A 21136-nucleotide genomic window follows, 5' to 3' on the forward strand; every position below is an offset into this window, starting at 1 on the left:
TTCTATGTCAAATCTCACACCGATAACTACAAGTGAGAAGGGTACATTAGTCCAGCATTCAGATAGTGCGGGGTTTTGGACAACCATACATAATCGTTTCCAAAAGGACGCGATCCGCCATTGGTATATGCGTTTCTGTCAAACATTATAAAAACCACAGATACATTTGGGTCACTAGAATCTATGTATGAAACCATGCCGATCACGGTTCAAAAAAGCTGCAGAGTATATCTGTAAAGCTTCTGCTAACGCCGGTTATTTTCATTGTCTCTAGTTAAGCGCGACAAGGCCAGAGCTTGTTTGCGCCTGAATTTGATATATGTGTAACGGCATTTTATCCCTATAGGATATTCTGCCATTAGCGCATACAGTATACTTGTAACGGTGTTTTATTCCTTTATAAGAAACAGTCACGCCTTGTAACGACAGGACGTTACAGTCAGCAAGCCAGTGGTTTGATGACCTCTTTTACAATTGTGGAAGTGCGTCTTTTCATGTTACATTTGCGAGGTTTCATGACTTCAACTCATATATGTCTCAGCTATTTACAGCTTAGAGTACAAAACTGCTTCTGGCGAACGGTTTGGCAGGTTGTCATTTAGTCTTTGCTGGTTTATAAACCAGGCAATAGTACGCCAACAGAGTCAAAGTTACTTATTCCCCTCTGTTTGAGCAAAATCAAACAGCTCCGTTGCAATATCAATCAGCAAGTCATTTACTACAGTTAGAAAATGGATTTTCTGCAGTTAGTTTTTGCTTATTGCAGCCACAAAATTGTATAATTGCATTTGATCTTCACAATGCGTATTTACCCAGTCCGGTTTCTTCATCATAGGTTCTAGCGTTTGAAAATCGCCACAACCATTAACCATTTCATTTATACCGTTGCTTATCGCTTCCGGTATTTACCAAAGTGATGTTGGAATAATAGCTCATCTCACATAAGAACTATGTATCAACAAAGTTCCTCTATCTTGCGCTACTAAGTTATACTGCGGTAGCAGATTAAGTTCGAAAACAATCACATCTAAGTCTGTCTAAACGATGTCAATTCCTAGGTAAGTTTATAAATACGGTAAATCAAAGACTTTTACCTACTACACCAACTAGAACAAAAGTACACGCACACTAGCGGTACATTGGTGTATTCAATTATTAAGAATAAAGATGTGTTTTCAATTTAGTGCACCACCCTTCAATCGCGTTTCCCACAGAGGGACAAGGGTGCGTATACTCTGGACGACAGTCACAGAGAGTCAGGATTTGTAGTTAAAATCAACGCAAAGGTTCTAAAACACGACAGATTCCTGTCGATAAAGGTACTAGAACTCTGTGCATTTTACAATGCAATAGATAAATGTCCTACATCTCTGTGCATTTTACAATGCAATAAATGATTCGCTTTCAGTCTGACCAGGGATAGACTCTGGTTTCTCTTCATAACAAATAAATCTTTCGTTTATTACTAAAGATTTCTGTGGAGAGGAACAACCGTGAGTTTCATGTAATTTTGTTTTTGTTTTTTTCATGCCTGGCTCACGCTGCCCTTAAGCAGTCAAACAAAGCAAAGGCAGTTGCATACTCAACAACCAGTGAGAACCAATAAGCCGCATGGCAAGGCGGTAGGTAACTCAAATCTTCAATGGCTCAGAACGCTATTATGTGAAAATGTCAAGACATCAATCCGTGAGTGGACATCTGTTAGACAGGCGATCTCAACCGTCAGGGTTTGGATCTTAAAAACTGGACATTAAATCCAGAGGTGTTTCATATGTGAGTCCACAGAAGGGGGTTACCCTCAGGTATACATGAGGGCATCTCGCCACAATTACAAAAGCTCAGTATGTGTACATCACATTCATGGGGTCATTCAGCATCGTGTATCTGGCTCCACCATTGTCCGCTTCTTTCTTCGTTGCCAAAACGGATCAGAAGACAGTTCGTCACAGTCATACTGGTGGTATCTCATGGGTTTCAGAGAAGTTTGCTTCTCGAATTTTCAAGGAATACTTGCACACGATCTTGGCCCGCTCATAATACGTCCAACCTGTTACATCAGGGAACGTTCTTTTACCCATAGTTACCTATGTACCTATTATCTATGTACCGCAGCTGCGGTTGACGGGGTGAGGGTTCAGACCGCCCTCTTAAAAAAATAGAGCATTACAGTATCGGTTATACCAACCATGTCACGAAATACTAAGCCGCTTAAGGCAGCTCATGACTAAAAAAAAAAAAAAAAAAAAAATTTCGTGTGCTTACATAGGGTGTAAACCTCGGAAGTTTCCAACATCATACTTCAAGTACCCGTATTCTGTTAAACAGGATGGGATGGCAAACTGCGTTCATCTGCACTAAGAGGGCAGGTATCTGTGTGGTAAACTTATTTTCAAAGCGTTTGCCTCTATTTGCGTCTGTCAACATCTTTCTACAAGGTGTCACCAAAGTTCAGACTCTATTTATCCCACCTACAGCGCCAGGCGATTTGAGGTTGGGTTTAGATTTTCTTACAGTTTCATATTTTGGAACCCTTTCAACAAATGGGGATTAAGTTTCTCACTTTGGAAAACATTTTTCTTCTAGCCTTGCCTTCGGCAATGGTGCTTCGACAAGGGGTTTGTTTTCATATTTGGGTGCCTTGTATTCCAAGCCACCGTATTTGAGTTTTCTCATGACAAAGCAGATCTTCGGACGAAATCCGCTTTCGTATTCTTCACATCAATATACCAATAGTGGTTCCTGTGTGGACAGCACATTCTAAAATTCTGAATGTGGTACACGCGTTACGCGTTTATATATGTACCGAACGTCTACAGTACGTGATATGAATACGTTGTTGTTATATATGATACTGTAAACTGGGGTTAGCCAGTTTCTCAGCAGACATTATCCAGTTGAATAATAATGACTACAAGTCAGGCTTACTTTAAGGCTAAGTTACAATCGCCTACGTCAGTAATAGTTCATTCCACAGGTTCTGTGGGAATGTCAGACCCAGCGGGTCGTGGAGAGTCTACGACGCGGCTACATAGCCTTCAGTGCACCACGTTTGTGCACGTTTACACGTTATAAATGGTGGCGCCATCAGCATTTAGCTTTGGCTGCCTACTGTTACAAGTATCAAACAGCTCTCCCGCCCACGAGGGAAGCTTTGGTACGTCCCAAGAGTACTCCAGTGACCCCTAGTGGATGATAAAGAAAATAGGATTTTGGTACTTACCAGGTAAATCCTTTTCTTTGAATCCATAGGGGGCACTGGACGCCCACCCAGAGCAGTTTTACCTGGGTTGTTTTAAGCTCAAGGGAGCTTAGTGAACAAATTTAACTTGGATGGTATTAAGCTCAAAGGAGCTTATGGTAACACATTTTCACCGGTTGGTTCAAATTATAAGTTCTATCGGTTAAGCTGTCAACTTTTTAGTTGACAATAAGGTTACGAGTCAACTTTGTGGTTGTCCGTTATGTTATAGGGATTCTCCATTGTCAACCTCTCTATATCCTGTTCGCTCAGTAAAAAACACTGGCAAAGTACACTGAGGTACTTGGGGATATGGAGGGGGGGGAGGGTCCTAAATTTGAATATTCAGTGCCTTTGTTCGGCTACGCCCGTCCATATCCCAAGAGTACTCCAGTGCCCCCTATGGATTCAAAGAAAAGGATTTACCTGGTAAGTACCAAAATCCTATTTTTACAAGTTTGATACGTTTGCGGCATCAGCATCTAGCTTTGGCCGCCTAGTGTTACAGGTGCCAAACAGCTCTCCCGCCCACGGGGGAAGCTTTGGTACGTCCCAAGAGTACTCCAGTGACCCCTAGTGGATGAAAAAGAAAATAGGATTTTGGTACTTACCAGGTAAATCCTTTTCTTTGAATCCATAGGGGGCACTGGACGCCCACCCAGAGCAGTTTTACCTGGTTTGTGGTAAGTTCAGGGGATCTTATGGTAACACACTCTCACCGACTGGTTCAAATTATCAAGTGCTGGTTATGGTGTCAACTGTTTAGTTGTCAGTAACGTTATGTGTCAACTTCATTGTTGTCCGTTATGTTATATGTAATACTCCATTGTCAACCTCTCTATAGCTTCTGTTCGGCTCAGTAAAAAACACTGAGGTACTCTGGGATATGGAGGGGTGGAGTGTTCTAAATTTAAATATTCAGTGCCCTGTTTCCTGCGGAAGCCGTCCATATCCCAAGAGTACTCCAGTGCCCCCTATGGATTCAAAGAAAAGGATTTACCTGGTAAGTACCAAAATCCTATTTTCTCTGCCCTGTGATCAGTTGCTGTTAGGGGCCCTCTTTATACAGTTTCAGTGTTACTGCTGAACTTTGTCACATACTTTAACAGGCGACCACACCCTTGTTTGTATACGTGTGTATGTGTGTGTGTGTGTGACTCTCCATCATTGCAGCTATGTCTAGCAAAGCAAAAAGTTGCAAACAGCCTGACACCCCAGTATTACAGCCATGTAGATTGTGCTCTGCAGGTTTACCTGCACAGGATGTAGTTCAGGATGGTCTCTGTGTAAACTGCTATGCACCTCCTCGCTAGTCAACATCCCCAGCACCTACGCAAGAACCCCCATGGTCTTCTTTCACTCACTTACTGGGTACCTTCGTGGAGCGATTCCCAACCTCGGTCCTCAAGTACCCCCAACAGTTCATGTTTTCCAGATCTCCTCACAGGATCGCAAGTGAAATAATTTGCTCCACCTGTGGGTCTTGTAAAATGTGCCAGTGAGTACTGAATACACCTGTTCAACTGCTAGGTGACCTGGAAAACATGAACTGTTGGCGGTACTTGAAGATCAAGGTTGGGAACCACTGCCTTAGTAAATCGGTTGATTGCCGCTATGGGACCACCTATGTTAGCACTGCCTAATAAAGTCCCTGTGGCTAACCCTCCTTGGGTGGATACACTGAATGCTGGGCGGCTCCCAGCATGCGACCAAAAGAATAGCAAATTCTGCTGATTAGCAGAATTTGCTATCCTTACTGAATTAGCCCCTAAGTCTGAATTCCCTTATTCAGGTCACCTCATGGAAATTAGACAGGAACACTGGAAAACGCCGGGTAAGAAGTTCCCTGTATCTAAATGCTTGGCTTCTTCTTACCATATACCTATAGAGGATTGTGCTAAGTGAGAGGCTTCTCCTCCGGTAGACTCGCATATTGCACGTCAAGTTAAGATGTCCATTCTACCTGTCACTACTCTTTCCTCACTGAAAGAGCCCACTGATAGACGCATTGAAAGTGGTCTCAAGTCTATTTTCACTCTCACCGATGCTGTCAATTGACCGACCTGGGCTGCTAAAGCCACTGAATCATGGTTACAGACCTTAGAGGAGGAATTTCCCCCAGATATATCTGAGGACTGCATGTCATACTTGACTCTTATGCGACAAGCAGCTGCTTACATAAGTGAGGCCCTATCTGTTGCCGCAATATTGGCAGCTAAGGCATCTACTACGGCGCATTCTTTGGCTCCATTTCTGGAAGGCCGACTTTGATTCCTAGAAAATATTCAGTTTACCGGTGAAGTGTTGTTCGGGGCTGAATTGGACAAACTTGTCACTGCTTTGGCTGCAGCTAAGACAGCTTTTCTCCCGTCCGCACCAACTCCATGTGTTAGGACTTCTACTTTTCGTTCTCAAGGCAAGTCGAACGGTTAGGCTTTCCCCAGACAAAGCAACCCTGGGCTGCATGTCAACCTTCAGCAAAAGCTGACAAGCCCACAGCATGAAGAGACAGGCATCCTCCTGGGGGACCCCAGCGTGGGAGACGGACTTCTTCACTTCGCGCACGTCTGGACTCTGACCACTTTGGACGCCTGGGTGGAAGAAGTGGTCTCTCACGGGTACGCCATCTCATTCAAAAGACTCCTACCCCCACTGTTCTTTTGCACAGGTCTTCCATCAGACCCCCAAAAGGCTTTAATGTTGCAACAAGTTGTGCAATCACTACTGCAATCAGGCGTGGTAATTCCGGTCCCTCAGTCTCAATGGGGAAAGGACTATTATTCTTCCCTGTTTCTAGTGCCCAAGCCAAATGGATCACACCGACCCATCCTCAAATCTCTCAACAGATTTGTCAAGGTTTCCAAATTCCGCATGAAGACCTTTCACTCCATTGTCCTTGCTATGGAGCCAGGGGACTTTATGGTATCCCTGGTGATATAGGAAGCCTACTGTATATGCATATCCCTATTGCTCACTCACATCAGCAATACATACGTTTTGCTATAGGAAACCAACATCAATTCAGGGAGGACTGTCTACGGCACCCAGAATTTTTTTTACCAAGGTTATGGCAGTCATGGCAGCACGGCTGCGTCGTCAGGGAGTCAGAATACTTCCCTATTTGGACGACTTACTGCTGCTAGCTACTTCACCAGAAGTGTTGCACAGCCATCTTCTACTCACGATGACCTTCCTTCAGACACACGGATGGCTCATCAATTGGAAAAAGTCTTCGCTCACACCATCCCAGCAGCTGTTACACTCGGAAGCCCTATTTGACTCAGAGACAGCGTCTCTTTCTGCCAGCAGACAAAATTTCCAAGCTGCAGGACAAGGTTCGCAGGCTGCTCCAGCCACACTGACTGTCCATTCACTTAGCCATGCAGGTCCTCGGACTGATGGTCTCGATCTTCGACATGGTAGAGTACGCTTAGTTTCATTCTCATCCTCTACAGCATTTGATCCTAGTCAAGTGGAACAGCCAACCTCATCTGATCAGATCTCAAATGGTGACTCTCAAATGGTGCCTGTCCCTCACTCGGTGGCTCCATACGAACCACCTAGGCAAAGGACAGCCCTTTTGGTTTCCGGAATGGCTACTCCTAACTATGGATGCCAGCCTCCGCGGTTGGGGGGCAGTGACCGAACAACACTCGTTTCAGGGGCATTGAAACTGTGTGGTCTAATGTGAATAAAGAGCAATATGGTGTAGTGTAATGTGAATAAGGAGCAATTCAGTATGATGTTATGCGAATAAGGGGCACTACTGTGAGGAGTAACATATATAAGGTAAAGTGGTACTACTGTGTGATGTAATGTGAATACGGGACACTATCGCATGATAACTTGTGAATAGTGTTGCACTACTGTGAGGCATAATTTGAATTGGGGGTACTATTGTGTGGCCATGCCCCTTGCCAGCAAGAACACATACCTTTTTGGGCTGTGCGCCAAATGTGCACACTGTTCTTATTTAAATTACAGGTGGTAGGAAAAAAATAAAAAAGGACTGCTATGGGTGAGGGGTGATGGTACTGGGAAAGGGGTGCAGGGTCAGAGGAGGAACTAGCGGTGGTGCTAGGGGGCATCAGCCAAAATCTTGTCTAGGGCATCATATTGGTTAGGTCCGGCTCTGGTATTACCTGCCGGTGGTCAGAAGACCAACAGCGGCATCCTGATGGTGAAAATCCCGACAGGGGCTAGGTAAGTATACTTACCTTCCCCCAATGACCCCCTAACCCTCCCTTTCTGAAGCCTAAACCTTACCTCCACCCCCCTCCCCCAGCAGCCTAAGCCTCCCCAGTGATGCCTAAACCTAACCCCTCCCTCCCCACAGCCTAACCCTAACCCTCCCCAGGGGTGCCTAAACCTAACCCACCCCCCATAGCCTATGTTGTTCACCCAGGATGCAGTTAGAATTCCGGCTGTCGGGATCCCAGCGTTCAGGAGACAGACTCCGTAATCCCGACAGCCGGCAGAATACGGCTGGACAGAATCCCGACTATCGCAGGTTATTCCCACTCTGTTGGGGGGTTCATGCCACTAACTGAGTGGGACTATAACCTGTGGTAAAGGGACTCACTGTCGGGATTCCGACAGCTGGGATGCCACTATCGGTAACCTGACAGCCAGGATCCCGTCTGCCGATAAAACATACCGATCCCATTCACCATGCCCTTGAGAGTATCAGGCGAGGGCAAATTACAGAGGTTACAGTGGGCAGGATGAGCAGAGAAGTGTAACATGCAGTGGGGGGGGAAGCACAGAGAAAGTGAGAAGAACAGCAGGCTAAAGTGGGCAGAGAATCTGAGTGAGACTGGAAAAAAACAGGGGGGAGGGATAATAGAATATCGAGTCCATGATGCAGAAGTATCGCAACGGAATATGCTGCGCTATATAAGAAACTTAATAAATAAATAAATAAATAAATAAAGTATGGAGAGACACACAAAGCAGTCAGTGTATTGCACGCACAATTGCAGGGTAAATTAAGAATGGAGAATCTATACTGCAAAATGAATGCAGTAATAATGAACAGTGGCCCTCATTCCGAGTTGTTCGCTCACAAGCTGCTTTTAGCAGCTTTGCACACGCTAAGCCGCCGCCTACTGGGAGTGAATCTTATCTTATCAAGATTGCGAACGAAAGATTCGCAATATTGCGAAAAGACTTCTCTGTGCAGTTTCTGAGTAGCTCAAGACTTACTCTGCCAGTGCGATCAGTTCAGTGCTTGTCGTTCCTGGTTTGACGTCACAAACACACCCAGCGTTCGCCTAGACACTCCCCCGTTTCTCCAGCCACTCCCGCGTTTTTTCACACACTCCCATAAAATGGCCAGTTTCCGCCCAGAAACACCCACTTCCTGTCAATCACACTTCGATCTCCAGAACGAAGAAAAAACCTTGTAATGCCGTGAGTAAAATACCAAACTTAATAGCAAATTTACTTGGCGCAGTCGCAGTGCAAACATTGCGCATGCGCAATTAGCGGAAAATCGATGCAATGCGAAGAAAAATAAGATTTTACTTACCGATAAATCTATTTCTCGTAGTCCGTAGTGGATGCTGGGACTCCGTAAGGACCATGGGGAATAGCGGCTCCGCAGGAGACAGGGCACAAGAATAAAAGCTTTAGGATCAAGTGGTGTGCACTGGCTCCTCCCCCTATGACCCTCCTCCAAGCCTCAGTTAGGATACTGTGCCCGGACGAGCGTACATAATCAGGAAGGATATTGAATCCCGGGTAAGACTCATACCAGCCACACTAATCACACCGTACAACTTGTGATCTGAACCCAGTTAACAGTATGATAACAACGAAGGAGCCTCTGAAAAGATGGCTCACAACAACAATAACCCGATTTAGTTAACAATAACTATGTACAAGTATTGCAGACAATCCGCACTTGGGATGGGCGCCCAGCATCCACTACGGACTACGAGAAATAGATTTATCGGTAAGTAAAATCTTATTTTCTCTGACATCCTAGTGGATGCTGGGACTCCGTAAGGACCATGGGGATTATACCAAAGCTCCCAAACGGGCGGGAGAGTGCGGATGACTCTGCAGCACCGAATGAGAGAACTCCAGGTCCTCCTCAGCCAGGGTATCAAATTTGTAGAATTTAGCAAACGTGTTTGCCCCTGACCAAGTAGCTGCTTGGCAAAGTTGTAAAGCCGAGACCCCTCGGGCAGCCGCCCAAGATGAGCCCACTTTCCTTGTGGAATGGGCTTTTACAGATTTTGGCTGTGGCAGGCCTGCCACAGAATGTGCAAGCTGAATTGTACTACAAATCCAACGAGCAATAGTCTGCTTAGAAGCAGGAGCACCCAGCTTGTTGGGTGCATACAGGATAAACAGCGAGTCAGACTTTCTGACTCCAGCCGTCCTGGAAACATATATTTTCAGGGCCCTGACAACGTCAAGTAACTTGGAGTCCTCCAAGTCCCTAGTAGCCGCAGGCACCACAATAGGTTGGTTCATGTGAAAAGCAGAAACCACCTTAGGGAGAAATTGAGGACGAGTCCTCAATTCTGCCCTGTCAGAATGAAAAATTAAGTAAGGGCTTTTATATGATAAAGCCGCCAATTCTGACACACGCCTGGCTGAAGCCAGGGCTAACAGCATCGTCACCTTCCATGTGAGATATTTTAAGTCCACAGTGGTGAGTGGTTCAAACCAATGTGACTTAAGGAACCTCAAAACAACATTGAGATCCCAAGGTGCCACTGGAGGCACAAAAGGAGGTTGTATATGCAGTACCCCTTTTACAAATGTCCGAACTTCAGGTACTGAAGCCAGTTCTTTCTGGAAGAAAATCGACAGGGCCGAAATTTGAACCTTAATGGACCCTAATTTTAGGCCCATAGACAGTCCTGTTTGCAGGAAATGGAGGAAACGACCCAGTTGAAATTCCTCTGTAGGGGCCTTCTTGGCCTCACACCACGCAACATATTTTCGCCAAATGCGGTGATAATGTTTTGCGGTTACATCCTTCCTGGCTTTGACCAGGGTAGGGATGACTTCATCTGGAATGCCTTTTTCCTTCAGGATCCGGCGTTCAACCGCCATGCCGTCAAACGCAGCCGCGGTAAGTCTTGGAACAGACAAGGCCCCTGCTGGAGCAGGTCCTTTCTTAGAGGTAGAGGCCACGGGTCTTCCGTGAGCATCTCTTGAAGTTCCGGGTACCAAGTCCTTCTTGGCCAATCCGGAACCACGAGTATCGTTCTTACTCCTCTCCTTCTTATGATTCTCAGTACTTTTGGTATGAGAGGCAGAGAAGGGAACACATACACTGACTGGTACACCCACGGTGTCACCAGAGCGTCCACCGCTATTGCCTGAGGGTCCCTTGACCTGGCGCAATATCTGTCTAGTTTTTTGTTTAGACGTGACGCCATCATGTCCACCTTTGGTTTTTCCCAACGGTTTACAATCAGGTGGAAGACTTCTGGGTGAAGTCCCCACTCTCCCGGGTGAAGGTCGTGTCTGCTGAGGAAGTCTGCTTCCCAGTTGTCCACTCCCGGAATGAACACTGCTGACAGAGCTATCACATGATTTTCCGCCCAGCGAAGAATCCTTGCAGCTTCTGCCATTGCCCTCCTGCTTCTCGTGCCGCCCTGTCTGTTTACGTGGGCGACTGACGTGATGTTGTCCGATTGGATCAATACCGCCTGACCCTGAAGCAGGGGTTTCGCTTGACTTAGGGCATTGTAAATGGCCCTTAGTTCCAGAATGTTTATATGAAGAGATGTTTCCATGCTTGACCACAAGCCCTGGAAATTTTTTCCCTGTGTGACTGCCCCCCAGCCTCTCAGGCTGGCGTCCGTGGTCACCAGGACCCAATCCTGAATGCCAAATCTGCGGCCCTCTAGTAGATGAGCACTCTGCAGCCACCACAGAAGAGACACCCTTGTCCTTGTCGACAGGGTTATCCGCTGATGCATCTGAAGATGCGATCCGGACCATTTGTCCAGTAGATCCCACTGAAACGTTCTTGCATGGAATCTTCCGAATGGAATTGCTTCGTAAGAAGCCACCATTTTTCCCAGGACCCTCGTGCACTGATGCACTGACACCTGGCCTGGTTTTAGGAGGTTCCTGACTAGCTCGGATAACTCCCTGGCCCTCTCCTCCGGGAGAAACACCTTTTTCTGGACTGTGTCCAGAATCATTCCTAGGAACAGTAGACGTGTCGTTGGAATCAGCTGCGATTTTGGAATATTTAGGATCCACCCGTGCTGACGTAACACTACCTGAGATAGTGCTACTCCGACTTCTAACTGTTCCCTGGACCTTGCCCTTATCAGGAGATCGTCCAAGTAAGGGATAATTAAGACGCCTTTTCTTCGAAGAAGAATCATCATTTCGGCCATTACCTTGGTAAAGACCCGAGGTGCCGTGGACAACCCAAACGGCAGCGTCTGAAACTGATAATGACAGTTTTGTACTACAAACCTGAGGTACCCTTGGTGAGACGGGTAGATTGGGACGTGGAGATAAGCATCCTTGATGTCCAGAGACACCATATAGTCCCCTTCTTCCAGGTTTGCTATCACCGCTCTGAGTGATTCCATCTTGAATTTGAACCTCTTTATGTAAGTGTTCAGGGATTTCAGAGTTAAAATTGGTCTCACCGAGCCGTCCGGCTTCGGTACCACAAACAGCGTGGAATAATACCCCTTTCCCTGTTGTAGGAGGGGTACCTTGATTATCACCTGCTGGGAATACAGCTTGTGAATGGCTTCCAAAACTGCCTCCCTGTCGGAGGGAGACTTTGGTAGAGCAGACTTCAGGAACCGGCGAGGGGGAAACGCCTCGAATTCCAGTTTGTACCCCTGCGATACCACTAGTGATGAGCGAGGTTCGGTTTTACTCGGTTTTACTCGGTTCTCAAAACGGCATCTTATTGGCTATCCAAAACACGTGACATCCGTGAGCCAATAAGATGCCGTTTTGAGAACCGAGTAAAACCGAGTAAAACCGAATCCGCTCATCACTAGATACCACCTGTAGAATCCAGGGGTCCACTTGCGAGTAAGCCCACTGCGCGTTGAAATTCTTGAGACGGGCCCCCACCATGTCTGAGTCTGCTTGTAAAGCCCCAGCGTCATGCTGAAGACTTGGCAGAAGCAGGGGAGGGCTTCTGCTCCTGGGAAGCGGCTGCATGGTGCAGTCTTTTTCCCCTTCCTCTGCCCCGGGGCAGGAAGGAATGGCCTTTAGCTCGCTTGTACTTATGGGAACGAAAGGACTGAGTTTGAAAAAACGGTGTCTTTTTCTGCTGATGTGAAGTGACCTGGGGTAAAAAGGTGGATTTTCCAGCCGTTGCCGTGGCCACCAGGTCCGATAGACCAGCCCCAAATAACTCCTCCCCTTTATACGGCAATACTTCCATATGTCGTTTGGAATCCGCATCGCCTGACCACTGTCGCGTCCATAACGCTCTTCTGGCAGAAATGGACATAGCACTTACTCTTGATGCCAGGGTGCAAATATCCCTCTGTGCATCACGCATATATAGTAATGCATCCTTCAAATGCTCTATAGTTAACAGTATATTGTCCCTATCCAGGGTATCAATATTTTCAGTCAGGGAATCCGACCACGCGACGCCAGCACTGCACATCCAGGCTGAAGCGATTGCTGGTCGCAGTATGACACCAGTATGTGTGTATATACTTTTAAGAATATTTTCCAGCCTTCTATCTGCTGGTTCTTTGAGGGTGGCCGTATCAGGAGACGGTAACGCTACTTGTTTAGATAAACGTGTGAGCGCCTTATCTACCCTAGGGGGTGTTTCCCAACGTGTCCTAACCTCTAACGGGAAAGGATATAGTGCCAATAATTTTTTAGAAATTAGCAGTTTTTTGTCGGGGGAAACCCACGCTTTATCACACACCTCATTTAACTCATCTGACTCAGGGAAAACTATTGGTAGTTTTTTCACACCCCACATAATACCCTTCTTTGTGGTACTTGTAGTGTCAGAAATGTTCAATGCTTCCTTCATTGCCGTGATCATGTAACGTGTGGCCCTACTGGACATTACGTTTGTCTCCTCACTGTCGACACTAGACTCAGTATCTGTGTCTGGGTCTGTGTCGACCCACTGAGGTAACGGGCGTTTTAGGGCCCCTGACGGTGTCTTAGACGCCTGGACAGGCACTAATTGATTTGCCGGCTGTCTCATGTCATCAACCGTTCTTTGCAAAGTGCTGACATTATCACTTAATTCTTTAAATACGATCATCCAGTCAGGTGTCGACTCCCTAGGAGGTGACATCACTAACCCAGGCAATTGCTCCGCCTCCACATCATTTTCCTCCTCATACATGTCGACACACACGTACCGACACACAGCACACACACCGGGAATGCTCTGATAGAGGACAGGACCCCACAAGCCCTTTGGAGAGACAGAGGGAGAGTCTGCCAGCACACACCAAGCGCTATATATATATACAGGGATAACCTTATATAAGTGTTATTCCCTTATAGCTGCTGTTTATATAGTTTTTAGCTGCCAATAGTGCCCCCCCTTCTCTTTTTTACCCTGATTCAGTAGCAAGTCTGCAGGGGAGAGTCAGGGAGCCGTCCTTCCAGCGGAGCTGTGAGGGAAAATGGCGCTTGTCTGCTGAGGAGATAGGCTCCGCCCCTTCACGACGTCCTTATCTCCCGCTTTTTCTGTAAAAAATGGCAGGGGTTAAAATACATCCATATAGCCCAAGAGCTATATGTGATGTATTCTTTAGCCAACCTAAGGTATCTGTTATATTGCGTCTCAGGGCGCTCCCCCCCAGCGCCCTCCACCCTCAGTGACCGGAGTGTGAAGTGTGCTGAGAGCAATGGCGCACAGCTGCGGTGCTGTGCGCTACCTTAGTCTGAAGACAGGATCGTCTTCTGCCGCCGATTTCACCGGACCTCTTTGCTCTTCTGGCTCTGTAAGGGGGCCGGCGGCGCGGCTCCGGGACCCATCCAGGCTGAACCTGTGATCGTCCCTCTGGAGCTAATGTCCAGTAGCCTAAGAAACCCGATCCACTCTGCACGCAGGTGAGTCCGTTTCTTCTCCCCTTAGTCCCACGATGCAGTGAGCCTGTTGCCAGCAGGACTCACTGAAAATAAAAAACCTAAAATATACTTTTATTCTAAGCAGCTCAGGAGAGCCACCTAGCCTGCACCCTTCTCGTTCGGGCACAAAAATCTAACTGAGGCTTGGAGGAGGGTCATAGGGGGAGGAGCCAGTGCACACCACCTGATCCTAAAGCTTTTATTCTTGTGCCCTGTCTCCTGCGGAGCCGCTATTCCCCATGGTCCTTACGGAGTCCCAGCATCCACTAGGACGTCAGAGAAATTACCGAGCGAACAACTCGGAATGACCACCAATGTTAAGCAAGAATGTGTTACATTACCAAGTGCGGTTGTAGGATGGTGGAATGGAGGAGTAGTAGTATGCAGGGTTTGTAATGCTTGAGAATGCGCAGTATTAATGAAATTACATAGTGGTGCAAAAGCTAGTCTATGGGGTACATGTACTAAGCAGTGATAAAAAAAAGAGAAGTGAGCCAGTGGAGAAGTTGCCCATGGCAACCAATCAGCATTGACATAACATTTATAATTTGTATACTACAAAAAATAAGAATTTACTTACCGATAATTCTATTTCTCGGAGTCCGTAGTGGATGCTGGGGTTCCTGAAAGGACCATGGGGAATAGCGGCTCCGCAGGAGACAGGGCACAAAAAGTAAAGCTTTAGGATCAGGTGGTGTGCACTGGCTCCTCCCCCTATGACCCTCCTCCAAGCCAGTTAGGTACTGTGCCCGGACGAGCGTACACAATAAGGGAGGAATTATGAATCCCGGGTAAGACTCATACCAGCCACACCAATCACACCGTACAACTTGTGATCTAAACCCAGTTAACAGTATGATAACAGCGGAGCCTCTGAAAAGATGGCTCACAACAATAATAACCCGATTTTTGTAACTATGTACAAGTATTGCAGATAATCCGCACTTGGGATGGGCGCCCAGCATCCACTACGGACTCCGAGAAATAGAATTATCGGTAAGTAAATTCTTATTTTCTCTATCGTCCTAGTGGATGCTGGGGTTCCTGAAAGGACCATGGGGATTATACCAAAGCTCCCAAACGGGCGGGAGAGTGCGGATGACTCTGCAGCACCGAATGAGAGAACTCCAGGTCCTCTTTTGCCAGGATATCAAATTTGTAGAATTTTACAAACGTGTTCTCCCCTGACCACGTAGCTGCTCGGCAGAGTTGTAATGCCGAGACCTCTCGGGCAGCCGCCCAAGATGAGCCCACCTTCCTTGTGGAATGGGCCTTAACCGATTTAGACTGTGGCAGGCCTGCCTCAGAATGTGCAAGTTGAATTGTGTTACAAATCCAACGAGCAATCGCCTGCTTAGAAGCAGGCGCACCCAACTTGTTGGGTGCATACAGTATAAACAGCGAGTCAGATTTTCTGACTCCAGCTGTCCTGGAACATATTTTCAGGGCCCTGACAACTCCTAGCAACTTGGAGTCCTCCAAGTCCCTAGTAGGTGCAAGGCACCACAATAAGCTGGTTCAGGTGAAACACTGACACCACCTTAGGGAGAGAACTGGGGACGAGTCCGCAGCTCTGCCCTGTCCGAATGGACAAACAGATATGGGCTTTTTTGAGAAAAAACCACCAATTTGACACTCGCCTGGTCCAGGCCAGGGCCAAGAGCATGGTCACTTTTTATGTGAGATGCTTCAAATCCACATATTTGACTGGTTTTAAACCAATGTGATTTGAGGAATCCCAGAACTACGTTGAGATCCCACAGTGCCACTGGAGGCACAAAAAAGGGGTTTGTATATGCAATACTCCCTTGACAAACTTCTGGACTTCAGGAACTGAAGCCAATTCTTTCTGGAAGAAAATTTACAGGGCCGAATTTGAACCTTAATGGACCCCAATTTGAGGCCCATAGACACTCCTGTTTGCAGGAAATGCAGGAAACGACCGAGTTGAAATTTCTTTGTGGGGCCTTCCTGGCCTCACACCACGCAACATATTTTCGCCACACGTGGTGATAATGTTGTGCGGTCACCTCCTTTCTGGCTTTGACCAGGGTAGGAATGACCTCTTCCGGAATGCCTTTTTTCCCTTAGGATCCGGCTTTCCATCGCCATGCCGACAAACGCAGCTGCGGTAAGTCTTGGAACAGACATGGTACTTGCTGAAGCAAGTCCCTTCTTAGCGGCAGAGGCCATAAGACCTCTGTAAGCATCTCTTGAAGTTCCGGGTACCAAGTCCTTCTTGGCCAATCCGGAGCCATGAGTATAGTTCTTACTCCTCTACGTCTTATAATTCTCAGCACCTTAGGTATGAGAAGCAGAGGAGGGAACACATACACCGACTGGTACACCCACGGTGTTACCAGAACGTCCACATCTATTGCCTGAGGGTCTCTTGACCTGGCGCAATACCTGTCCCGTTTTTTGTTCAGACGGGACGCCATCATGTCCACCTTTGGTATTTCCCAACGGTTTACAATCATGTGGAAAAAACTTCTCAATGAAGTTTCCACTCTCCCGGGTGGAGGTCGTGCTGAGGAAGTCTGCTTCCCAGTTTCCATTCCCGGGATGAAAAACTGCTGACAGTGTTATCACATGATTTTCCGCCCAGCGAAAAGTCCTTGCAGTTTCTGCCATTGCCCTCCTGCTTCTTGTGTCGCCCTGTCTGTTTACGTGGGCGACTGCCGTGATGTTTTTCCCACTGGATCAATACCGGCTGACCTTGAAGCAGAGGTCTTGCTAAGCTTAGAGCATTATAAATTTACCCTTAGCTCCAGTATATTTATGTGGAGAAAAGTCTCCATACTTGATCACACTCCCTGGAAATTTTTTCCTTGTGTGACTGCTCCCCAGCCTCTCAGGCTGGGCTCCGTGGTTACCAGCATCCAATCCTGAATGCCGAATCTGCTGCCCTCTAGAAGATGAGCACTCTATAACCACCACAGGAGAGACACCCTTGTCCTTGGATATTGGGTTATCCGCTGATGCATCTGAAGATGCGATCCGGACCATTTGTCCAGCAGATCCCACTGAAAAGTTCTTACGTGAAATCTGCCGAATGGAATTGCTTCGTAGGAAGCCACCATTTTTACCAGGACCCTTGTGCAATGATGCACTGTTTTTAGGAGGTTCCTGACTTGCTCGGATAACTCCCTGGCTTTCTCTTCCGGGAGAAACACCTTTTTCTGGACTGTGTCCAGAATCATCCCTAGGCACAGCAGACGTGTCGTCGGGATCAGCTGCGATTTTGGAATATTTAGAATCCACCCGTGCTGATTGTAGCAGTATCCGAGATAGTGCTACTCCGACCTCCAACTGTTCCCTGGACTATGCCCCTATCAGGAGATCGTCCAAGTAAGGGATAATTAAGACGCCTTTTCTTCGAAGAAGAATCATCAATTCGGCCATTACCTTGGTAAAGACCCCAGGGTGCCGTGGACAATCCAAACGGCAGCGTCTGAAACTGATAGTGACAGTTCTGCACCACGAACCTGAGGTACCCTTAGTGAGAAGGGCAAATTTGGGACATAGAGGTAAGCATCCCTGATGTCCCGGGACACTATATAGTCCCCTTATTCCTGGTTCGTTATCACTGCTCTGAGTGACTTCATCTTAATTTGAACCTTTGTAAGTGTTCAAAAACAAATTTTTAGAATAAGTCTCACCTAGCCTTCTGGCTTCAGTACCACAATATAGTGTGGAATAATACCCCTTTTCTGTAGTAGGAGGGGTAATTTAATTATCACCTGCTGGGAATACAGCTTGTGAACTTTTTCCCATACTACCTCCTTGTCGGAGGGAGACTTGGTAAAGCAGACTTCAGGAGCCTGCGAAGGGGAAACTTCTCGACATTCCCATCTGTACCCCCGGGATACTACTTGTAGGATCCAGGGGTCCTGTACGGTCTCAGCGCCATGCTGAGAACTTGTCAGACGCGGTGGAACGCTTCTGTTCCTGGGAATGGGCTGCCTGCTGCAGTCTTCTTCCCTTTCCTCTATCCCTGGGCAGATATGATCTTATAGGGACGAGAGGACTGAGGCTGAAAAGACGGTGTCTTTTTCTGCAGAGATGTGACTTAGGGTAAAAAACGGTGGATTTTCCAGCAGTTGCCGTGACCACCAGGTCCGATGGACCGACCCCAAACAAGTCCTCTTCCTGTATACGGCCATACTGTGCCGTTTGGAATCTGCATCACCTGACCACTGTCGTGTCCATAACATCTTCTGGCAGTTATGGACATCGCGTTTATTCATGATGCCAGAGTGCAAATATCCCTCTGTGCATCTCGCATATATAGAAATGCTCTATAGTCAATAAAATACTGTCCCTGTCAAGGGTATCAATATTTTTAGTCAGGGAATCCGACCAAGCCACCCTAGCTCTGCACATCCAGGCTGAGGCGATCGCTGGCCGCAGTATAACACCAGTATGTGTGTATATACTTTTTATTATATTTTCCAGCCTTGTCAGCTGGTCCTTGAGGACGGCCCTATCTATAGACGGTACCGCCACTTGTTTTGATAAGCGTGTGAGCGCCTTATCCACCTTAAAGGGTGTTTCCCAACGCGCCCTAACTTCTGGCGGGAAAGGGTATACCGCCCATAATTTTCTATCGGGGGGAACCCACGCATCATCACACACTTTATTTAATTTATCTGATTCAGGAAAAACTATGGTAGTTTTTTCACATCCCACATAATACCCTCTTTTGTGGTACTTGTAGTATCAGAAATACGTAACACCTCCTTCATTGCCTTTAACGTGTGGCCCTAATAAGGAATACGTTTGTTTATTCACCGTCGACACTGGATTCAGTGTCCCTGTCTGTGTCTGTGTCGACCGACTAAAGTAAACGGGCGTTTTAAAACCCTTGACGGTGTTTTTGAGACGTCTGGACCGTACTAATTGTTTGTCGGCCGTCTCATGTCGTCAACCGACCTTGCAGCGTGTTGACATTATCACGTAATTTCCTAAATAAGCCATCCATTCCGGTGTCGACTCCCTAGAGAGTGACATCACCATTACAGGCAATTGCTCCGCCTCCTCACCAACATCGTCCTCCTACCTGTCGACACACACGTACCGACACACAGCACACACACAGGGAATGCTCTGATAGAGGACAGGACCCACTAGCCCTTTGGAGAGACAGAGGGAGAGTTTGCCAGCACACACCAAAAACGCTATAATTATATAGGGACAACCTTATATAAGTGTTTTCCCTTATAGCATCTTAATATATATATAAGCATATCGCCAAATTAGTGCCCCCCCTCTCTGTTTTAACCCTGTTTCTGTAGTGCAGTGCAGGGGAGAGCCTGGGAGCCTTCCCTCCAGCCTTTCTGTGAGGGAAAATGGCGCTGTGTGCTGAGGAGATAGGCCCCGCCCCTTTTTCGGCGGCCTCGTCTCCCGCTCTTAACGGATTCTGGCAGGGGTTAAATATCTCCATATAGCCTCCGGAGGCTATATGTGAGGTATTTTTAGCCAAAATAGGTATTCATTTGCCTCCCAGGGCGCCCCCCTCCCAGCGCCCTGCACCCTCAGTGACTGCCGTGTGAAGTGTGCTGAGAGGAAAATGGCGCACAGCTGCAGTGCTGTGCGCTACCTTTAGAAGACTGAGGAGTCTTCTGCCGCCGATTCTGGACCTCTTCTTACTTCAGCATCTGCAAGGGGGCCGGCGGCAAGGCTCCGGTGACCATCCAGGCTGTACCTGTGATCGTCCCTCTGGAGCTGATGTCCAGTAGCCAAGAAGCCAATCCATCCTGCACGCAGGTGAGTTCACTTCTTCTCCCCTAAGTCCCTCGTTGCAGTGATCCTGTTGCCAGCAGGACTCACTGTAAAATAAAAAACCTAAGCTAAACTTTCCTAAGCAGCTCTTTAGGAGAGCCACCTAGATTGCACCCTTCTCGGCCGGGCACAAAAATCTAACTGGCTTGGAGGAGGGTCATAGGGGGAGGAGCCAGTGCACACCACCTGATCCTAAAGCTTTACTTTTTGTGCCCTGTCTCCTGCGGAGCCGCTATTCCCCATGGTCCTTTCAGGAACCCCAGCATCCACTAGGACGATAGAGAAATATACAGAGCAGCTTATTGGTTGCCACGGGCAACTTCTCCACTGGCTCACTTCTCCACTTTTATCACTGCTTAGTACATGTCCCCCTAGGTCTCTGGTTATAACTCTGTATCCCTGCAATAACATCCTTAGAATGCAGCCTTCACAATGGCAGGCCAAGGCTCGAGTACAGGTCTTAAAATTAATTCTCTTAAATACTACACACTGTATCCACTGGCACAGGGGGAGGGTGCGTGATCATCCGTCTCCCTAACAGAAAGGGGTATTGCAATGGACAAGATCACAGTTGCAGACAGACAAACTTTCTTGGGGGATTGTAGCAAGAGAGATGGAAAAACTCTGATATATAGAAGATATACACATCTTCCGCAACTTCTAGTATCCTTATAGAGTATGGCTGAACTGTCTTACTCATTCTAGTTTATATATGGAGTGATGGTGTTCTGTCTCCACCCTCCCTGACAATATACTCCTGCTGCAGTGTGACCTTTTTTCTTGTTACTAGAGTTCAGCCTAGTAATAACATGCAATAATTACCACCTTGGTTACAGATGGTTACTATGGGCGGTGAGCACTTTATGTGGCCTATTTAAACAATGTACCAATTAACATTATTTAAGAAAACCCTATGACTCACATGACATGCTTTATAGAGTGACACACACACAGGGCGGCAGATTTCTTACTTAAACATCATGATCCGATTTTCGGGGCGTGGCCTGGCTGAGGAACAGTGGAGTCCAGCTTTTCCCCAGCTCCCGA

At 47.1% G+C, this 21136-nt stretch overlaps 1 non-coding gene across 1 annotated transcript; it reads left to right on the top strand.

The window, feature by feature from the left end:
• Positions 1 to 1421: 1421 nt before the first annotated feature.
• On the top strand, positions 1422 to 1534 carry LOC134953784 (U5 spliceosomal RNA). Its single transcript, XR_010185781.1, has one exon. It is a non-coding gene; the product is annotated as a U5 spliceosomal RNA (small nuclear RNA).
• Positions 1535 to 21136: the final 19602 nt, after the last annotated feature.

This window comes from Pseudophryne corroboree, chromosome 8, assembly GCF_028390025.1.
Source record: "Pseudophryne corroboree isolate aPseCor3 chromosome 8, aPseCor3.hap2, whole genome shotgun sequence".
NCBI classification, from domain to species: domain Eukaryota; kingdom Metazoa; phylum Chordata; class Amphibia; order Anura; family Myobatrachidae; genus Pseudophryne; species Pseudophryne corroboree.